The sequence below is a fragment of the Dioscorea cayenensis genome, unplaced genomic scaffold (genome assembly GCF_009730915.1).
Source record: "Dioscorea cayenensis subsp. rotundata cultivar TDr96_F1 unplaced genomic scaffold, TDr96_F1_v2_PseudoChromosome.rev07_lg8_w22 25.fasta BLBR01000253.1, whole genome shotgun sequence".
In the NCBI taxonomy this organism is placed as follows: Eukaryota; Viridiplantae; Streptophyta; class Magnoliopsida; order Dioscoreales; family Dioscoreaceae; genus Dioscorea; species Dioscorea cayenensis.
Genome location: NW_024086644.1, coordinates 2,059 through 10,865, shown reverse-complemented (window position 1 = coordinate 10,865; position 8,807 = coordinate 2,059). Strand labels below are relative to the sequence as shown.

Sequence of the window (8,807 nt, the reverse complement as noted above, 5' to 3'; positions counted from 1 at the left end):
TATTGTTGAGAATTGAATCATCATCATACTTATCATCATTGATTTTTCACATAGCTAAGAATCGAATTAAGTATTTTTTATTCCCTATTCCCTGTGGGATTAGATAACCGCTCACCCGGATTATTACTCGACAAACCCGCACTTCAGTGGATATACGCAAGGGGATCTTGTCATGATACGCCTCAACGGAAGCTCCCCTACCAACCTTCTTCGAAAGAGATGACGATGTCGGGGCCGTAGATCCTCCAAAACCCTAGCCAATACCTCTCAAAACCCTAGTCGAAAACCCTCTCTAAGTTGGGGTAAAGATCAAGAAAAGAATGCTGAAATCGGGTTTGAATCGTCTTTAAATAGGGTTGGAATCGGGGATCCACACGCCCCTGTGGATTTTTCATACTGGCATGTGGAAATTCCACACGACCGTGTGGATTCTCTGTTCTGTAGTTCTCTAAGCCGGGCCGTGAATGCGATCACGCTAAAGATTTCACCTCGCTGTTTCTACTATAGTATCCGGCCTGAAATACTTCCCGAATCCATACTTTCATCGAGGTAACGGAAACAGGCACACGTTCAGTCGTGGATCGCTTTGCTTCTTCAATGACGGAAAAGTTGGTAGAGATCTTGTTCTATATTCATAAGTTGGAATGCTTGAGTATGACTGCAACTGTGCCCCTCCAAATGGTTGTACTAACTAAAATATGAGGAGGTTGGCACACACTCTAGCATCTCACACCTGACCTATGTCTTCGCGTTTGAACTTTAGCAAAATTTCCTCCAACATCGGTACATTATGATCCACATTGGCTTCTTTCCTTCATAATCGGCCTCACAACCCTACCTGCATAAAAGTAACATAAAAACACATATATTAATGTAAAAAGCTGAGAAATTTATTACTTAACATAAGGAAAGAATGCTTCGCATTCATATCGCACAAGCACTTATCAAACTCCCCCACACTTAAGCTTTTGCTTGTCCTCAAGCAAAAATTAAACATTCTGTGCATAGATGAAGGAAATATTGGAAGTGTTTGGCTTTAGGTTCACCAAATTATACAAAGAGAGCATTCTACAAGTAAGGGAAAATTCAACACTAAACATGAAAAATCGAAGCTCTAGCTAAAAACTTGAATAAAAAAGGACAACAAACCCGAAATTGTGAAAATGTGTGGCTCACTCATGTCAACCCAAAGTATACTCCTCAAAGCTCTAAGTATAAGGGACTTATTTAGCTACGACAAGAAAGCAACACCAATTTCTTAGACGGTAGTAGCTTCACACATTCTCTAAGGTAGCCCTTTCCCAAGCGGCCGCTAAGGTGGCTTTCACACTTTCGAGGTGGTAGCTCTTTCTACCGGAGTGGTAGCTTTCACTCATCCTATGAGATAGCTCTTTCTCTCATTAGGGCATTGATAAGTGCTTGTGCGATATGAAGGCGAAGCGTTCATTCCTTATGTTGAGCATTACGCTTTCTCGTGTTTTTACATTAATTAGTGTTTTTTTATGTTACTTTTTACGCAGGTAGCGATGTGAGGCCGAGTATGAAGGAATATGCCAATGTGGGATCATAATGCACTTATTTTTTGAGGAGATCTTAGCTAAAGTTCAAACATGAAGACATAAGACAGTGTGAGATGCTAGAGGTGTGCCAACCTCCTCGTGATTCGAAAGTGAGCACATCCATTTGGAGGGGTACAAAGGCAGTCACACTCGAGCATTCCGACATATGGATATAAGAACAAGAGCTCCACCAATATGTATATCATTGAAGAAGCAAGTGATTCAAGACGTGAACGAAAAGTGCCCTCGCTTTTGCTACTCCCCGATGAAAGTATGGAATTGGGAAAGTTATTCGTGTCGAAGATTGTAGTAGAGCATTGCAAAGAATATCGTAGCAAACATCAGAAAGCAAGACCGTCTCACTACCGCCCGAGAAATCGAGAAACAGAGAATCCACACGGCATGTGGAAATTATCCACACCCGCGGGAATTCAACACGGGCGCTGCTACCGTGAAACGCCCTGGAGTTGCCCGATTCCACCCTATTTAAAGTCGATTCAACTCCCGATTTTGGTATTCTTTTTCTCCATCTTTTCCCCAACTTGAGAGAGGGCTTCGCTAGGGGTTTTGAGGGGTATTGGCCAAGGTTTTGGAGAGGTTCTATGGCTCCAACATTGTCATTCCTGAGGAAGAAGGTTGGTAAGGGAGCCTGCCGAGGCGCATCCTATACTCGCATAAGGAAATCCTTGGACGACGAGTAGAGGACTCTCCGCAAGACCATCAACATGACCATTGAGGGGGTTTATTTATGGATTCATTGCTTTTAAATTTGATTTCTTTGATTGTACTTAGCTCCATGGAGAGTTAAACCGCTAGTGGGTACTTGGGTGATTGTGAACCCTAGGATGTATTCATTTCTTTGAACTTCTTTATTATGCTTTCAATAAATTGATGTTTATTGTGAGTTCCAACCTTGAATGCTTGATTGTATGAACATTTCCCCTAGTGTGACACTAGGGTTGAGAGTTCTTGTTGGTAACCTTGTAAGTGAGTGACACACCACGAGCGTTAGACAAAGCTAGGTTGGAGAGGGTTGAGAGGGTGATCGAGAGGTACAGGAACGTCCCATTTCCCCTCCGACGTGATAGATTCTACCTCTGTTCCTTGAGTTCTTTGTGGCCATAATAGAGTGAATGGTCTAAGGGATAAACCTCCGCTGGGGCCAAGTTGTGCGTGCGATAGAGTGAAGTGTTTAGGGGATCTTAGTATCTAGGGCTTAACTGTGGCTAGGGACCTTCCACCTGGTCCAAAGGGTTAGGTCTATAATTAGGAAGCGATTTATCACTTGGAATTCTTAGAGGTCATTGCAACTTTATTCGAGTGCGAGGTTGAGAGGTTATTTAATCTCTCCTCCGGGACATGAATAGAGTTAGCATAGTTGACCTTAGATTTGGTACTATGTATGTAAGGATTTCCATGACTCACCATTGCATTGATTAGGAAGCATAATAGAGAGTTCTTGCACTTGAAGCGTATTATCCTAGGTGAAGCATCATCCGAGTACCCCATCTTTATCGATTGCTCTTGCCTCCTCCTTACTTTTGCTATCTTACTTGTTGCTTTTTAATTGTTGAGAGTTGAATCATTATCACACCTCTTATCATTGATCTTTCACATAGCTAAGAATCGAATTAAGTGTCTTTACTCCCTACTCCCTATGGATTCGACCCGCCCACCCGGATTATTACTTCGACAAACCCGGCACTTATGGATATATGCAAGGGGATCTTGTCAGCATAACTAATATCCCGACTTATGAGAGTAGCTTCATACTCATAGGTGGTAGCTCTTTCCACCCAAAAATGCCAAATAAACTAGAAAAACTATTTTTGTTCCTTCTTTTTATTTTTCATTTTTACAACTATAACTAGTCCCATTAACATTGAACATGAGTTTCCAAATGAGTTTAAAGAGTGAGTAGTACAACGAATGTAAATCGGGCAAAAATTCCTAGAAATTCAAATAAAAATAGAGCATGAAAACATTCAATGTTGGAAGTTCTTCTAAACTCAAGAATATAATCAATGCAACTAAGGTGAACCGCCATTGGCTATGTGAGCATGTATATCAATCAAGAATATATAGAAAAGATGTGTGCACTATGAAACTCCCGCACACACTTAAGTTGTACATTGTCCCCAATGTACACATGCAAGCTCACTCATAATGTATATCAATCAAGAATATATATGGGAGAAACAATCAAAACAACACTCCCCTGATTCCTAGTGTCGCGTTTGATGAAGCTAACTCCTTCGGAGTATTGTTCTAACGGGTTGTGAAGCTCACACGGCCAAGTGTCGAAGCACTTTGGCCGTGCCCATGACAAAGTCTCAATTCCCAAGATGACAAGACCATCTGCACGCATACACGAGGGGGTTCAGTGAAGCTCAATAAAAACAAAATAACTCGAGTATATAAAAGATAGAACAATGAATACAACTCGAGATGTAAAATGAAAATAAACTCAGAAGGAGAGTCCTTTCTAAGTGAACAAGTCCAAAATGAAGTGCATAAAAGTAAGGAAATGGAAATAAAATCAAATGTCAGTGTCGCGCTCTGGGTCCTCTGCTGGTGGTGGTGGTGAGGAAGTACAAGGTGGGTCCACCGGTGCTGGTATAGGTGATGAGGAAGATGCTGTAGGGGCTGAGGGTCTACATCGCAATAGCTGTCATAGGAAATCGAAACGGGACATGAGTTCAAAGATACCGAGTCGACCTTATCATCCGCAGCCTCAATGATCTCGCATCACAATATTCCCGATGGTGCCTCTCGAGCCTCCCAATACGATCATAGGCTCTAGAAAGGGTACCTTGCTATCATGGGTCTCTGCACACCGCCGGGGTAATCTCCCCGTTGCATCCCTCCACCCCTAGGTTTGCCAGTGGTGGTGTGGCCAAAATGTAAACCTGTGTTCATATCTCAGCACTCACTCCCATTATCTTGGGCGACGAGTCCAAGTGGAGAAGAAAAACTATCCGATCGGGATGTCAGAGCAAGGGCTCCAACCCCATACCCAAGAGATGAGTCTAGTAATGTAAGCGACCAAAGAATAATACTCCTACTCTCCCATCGCGGGGCCCTTGTACCGCGCATATACTTCTACCACAATGTGCCCCGTGATGAATGGGCACGAACCTCACCATGGAATATAAATAAAGTAGTCCCCCGCCGTGACAAAACACTAGTGTTGTCGCCACTGCCATCCACGTACCGCTAAGGACAAAGAAACAAATTCCCTCGTAGCTCAGCCTAGATAAGCATGTGGCTTTGGACACACCTGGTTCATGCCACCCCGGTCCACATAATACCCGATAGGCTTGGTCAGGGGTCAAGGTGCCCGCTAATCAGTTCAGATGTCCATACTCCCCGCTCTATATATGCCTCGTCAGACAAAACCCGTAGGTAATGGAAAAACTCGGGAAATGCTCATAGCGAATTGATGACCGAACACTCTAAACTGTATGTCATCCACAAATTCAAAAGACGCCAGCACCTCCAAAGTCAGCGATCGGACAACTTGCTCTTGTATAGACAACAGCCTCTACCATCCTCCTACAACCATCAGTGACTCCAGCTCTCTAATAAACTCATCACCCCTCGACCCTCGCTTAACACACTAAGGTTCGTGGAAATGGGATTGGCCAAACCTAAGCCCCTCGATAGTCGTCAAGCAAGAGCTTGATGCCTCGATCCGAAAAATACAATGTGTGCCAACTCGGTGAAGGTTCCCTAGGGCGCTTTCCTTCTTGCTTCTTCGCGTGCGGTGTCATGCTTGCAAGTAATAGTGAAGAGATGATCAAAGACGCTCAGTCATAGAATACTGGAGAATTCCTCACGGACTTGTGGAAATTATCCATGCCCGTGTGGATCTGGAGGGTGTGAAAAAAACCGCACGATAGCATTTCTATTTTCAAAAAATACAATGTAAAACCCTGTCAAAATGCTCTCTGAACATGCATAGACCCTTCTAAATCAAAATTTAAAGCAACTCAAGTCATTTAATTTACTAAAACAAGAAATGGCAAATAGAAGAGGGAATAAAGATTCACGTAGAAAAAGATAGGTATGAAAACCTTGAATTCGGTATGAAATTTGGCTTGAAATCCCCGTAACGCAACGATCAACGGCCGGGAAATTAATCAGGAGCGGTTTTCAGGTGGTTGAAGATGAAGAGGAAGAGAAATCGTAAGGGTTTTTAAAGAAAAATTCGCATCTCTTGAATTACAGATTCGACGCCAGGGCGCAAGGAAATTACCCACGCCCTGCAAGGCCCTCATAGGAAAACCGCACGTGGGTAGGTGCACGCCCGCGCGCTTCCTGAAAAATGCTCTTTCGACTCTGAACGCTTTGCGCCTTCTCTGGATGAGCTCGCAATGCAAATCCACGGGCGTGCAGAAATAACACACGCCTGTGCGTTTTCCCTGGATGCCTTAGAAAAACCTACAGGCTCTATAGAAGATTTCTAAACATGTTTGCGCACTCAGAGCCTGCCTTATTAAGCAAGTTTTATCAGTGAAAAACATAAAATAAAGCTCAAAGTACTCAACTTCGCCAAATCCACATGAAAACACACGATGAATCCTCAAGACCTAAAATAAAATCGCAGCAAAAGCATCTAAAAATAAAGACACCAACACTCAACTATTTATTCATGCAAACACTACATTATTCAACTAAGAAAAACAGTAAACACTTGGATTACCTCCCAAGAAGCACTTGTTTAACGTCACTAAGCTTGACGCACCTTGTCTTACCCTCACTGGAGGCTCATAGATGAATGTTGCCCTCTTACCCATGACTTGAAGCATGATGAGCACAACTTTGAAGGTAGAGGGTGTATTATCGGGCTTGAGCCACCTAGCAATGGTTCATCCAACTTCTTCGCTTCACGCACGCCTCCAACAGCCTTTGGAGCATTCTCCGTATGCCTCCCAGCCCTCTTCATTTTTCGCAAAGACCTTCTTCAAGATCCCCGGTAGATGGTACTTCTTCCGTCGAACCAAGCATCATTACTTCTTCATCATCCTCCTCTTGATCGAACAAACCCTCGTACGGGTCCGGATTGAATATTTCCTGCATGTATTCATAAACAATCTCATCAAGAGTGTCTAGAAAGTATAAAGTATCATCGAAATCAAGAGAATGTCGCATGGCTTTCAAAGAAGACTAGATGTGAGCTTGTCATCTCCAACTCTCAAAGTTAGCTCTCCACCCTCCATGTCAATCATCGCCTTGAAGTCCGTGAAGAACGGCCTCCCAAGTATCAAGGGTACATCCACATCCTCATCGACGCTCTAGCACCAAAAAAAGTCTACATGAAATATATACTTATCCACCTTGACTAGTACATCTTCGACGATATCCCTCGGATGTCTCACCATTCGGTCCACCAATTGCAAAGTCATCCGAGTGGGCCTAGGCTCACCCAAGCCTAACTTTCCAAAAAAGGTGTATTGTATAACGTTGATGCTTGCCCCTGAGTCATCCAATGCCATTTCTTCACCCATATTGCCAATGCTACATAGAACGATGAAACTTCCCGGGTCTTTCTTCTTGTTCGGCATGTTCCTTTGCAACACCGCCGAGCATGAAGCATCCAGAACCACCGAAGTACTCTCCTCCAACTTCCTCTTGTTGGTCAACAAGTCTTTCAAGAACTTCGCATTCTTAGGCATCAGGGGCTAATGCCACGACAAAAGGAATATTGATGTGGAGTTGCTTGAACAAACCTCAGAACTTCTATACCTGCTCATCCCCTTGGTCATTTTTTAATCTAAAGGGATAAGGGATTCTTGGCTTGAAAGGTGGGGGTGCCACCTCCTTCTCTTTGCTTGTTCCCTCTTCTACCTCTATTACCCTGCGCGTGTTCTTTTGGCATCTCACCTGAAAAGCCTCACCTTCAACCCTCACGACCACTTCTCAAAGTGATCACCTTCACTTGCTCTAAGGTTGGCCTCCTCATTGCCTCGGCAAGCTTCCATGTGGCCTTCGTAAAGAGACTTCGCACCGTCCCACCCGATTTTTTTAAGATTATGCAAAGAGGCGGTGTGGTTGCTAAGTGTAGCCTCAACTCGATTCAAACCTTGTATTTGCGATTGCACAAATCTAGTGAAGGCCTTCTCCAAATCATTCATTCGGTTTCCAAACCTCGAAACTCGCTTTTCCACATGCGGGGCTTGTTGTTGTGGTTGAAAAACCCGATGGCCCCATGGCCTTTGGCGACCCCGATTGCTCCATGAGAAATTGGGATGATTCTTCCAACTCGCATCGTAGGTATGTGAGCGATATGAGTTTCCTTGAGGTCTCATGCCATTACCACAAAATCAACGCTTTCCACCGAAGATACATCACCAATAGATCGGGCAATCGGAGGGAAGCATGTCCTCCACTACACCCGTTGTAATTCATTACGTCAGCTAGTTTATTTGAAGTTAGAAGATCTAACTTCTACTCAAATTTTCCACTTGAGCCGCCAATGAAGTTATCGTGATCTCATCTCATGGAGACCGCCACCTTTTTCTTCTCCCTAGCATTCCATTAGTAGCTATTTAACCCCATTTCTTCAATTAACCTGATCGGGCCCTCATCGGGGTCTTTCTACCTAAGGTACATCTCACCGCCACATCCAAGAGTTGCCTCAGTACCTGTTCAAACCGTTGTAAAGAGGTATAAACAATCATCCACTCGAAAACCGTAGCTATGGCACTTTCTAAGGAGATCCTTGAACCTTTCCCATGTCTCAAATAGAGACTCCAATTCCAACTGAACAAAGGATGAGATCTAATTCCTAAGCTTTACGGATTTTCTGGAAGGGAAATAATGGGCAAGGAAAAGCTTCTACCATCTCCCTCCTCATGTGGTAATTGATGCTCTAGGTAATGAGTGAGCCATCGCCCGCCTCCCTTTAGGAAAAATGGGAAGCGTTCGCAACTTGATGGCATCATCCTCATCCCTGCTTATCTTTAGCTATATCACACACCACAAGAAAACTCTTTATATGACCGCTTGGATCCTCATCGGCCAAACCATTGAACTCGCATGGATTGTCAGAATATGTGGATAAATGCCGCTTCAACTTGAAGTTCTAAGTCAGAATCGGGGACGCATAATACCGACTGTGTCCCTAACATCAAGGTCCGCATAATCGGATAATATTCACTGCTGCTCATTCTGCTTCGCCATGTTTTCAAATTCTTCCACTTCCAAATCAGCTAGATTAGACCGCTCTTGCACGTGCTCTTTCCC

General features: G+C 43.8%; 1 non-coding gene across 1 annotated transcript; it reads left to right on the top strand.

Annotated features, from left to right (window-relative positions):
• The first annotated feature begins 8,250 nt into the window (after window positions 1–8,250).
• LOC120253936 lies at window positions 8,251–8,357 on the top strand. Its single transcript, XR_005534471.1, has one exon. It is a non-coding gene; the product is annotated as a small nucleolar RNA R71 (small nucleolar RNA).
• The last annotated feature ends 450 nt before the right edge of the window (window positions 8,358–8,807 follow it).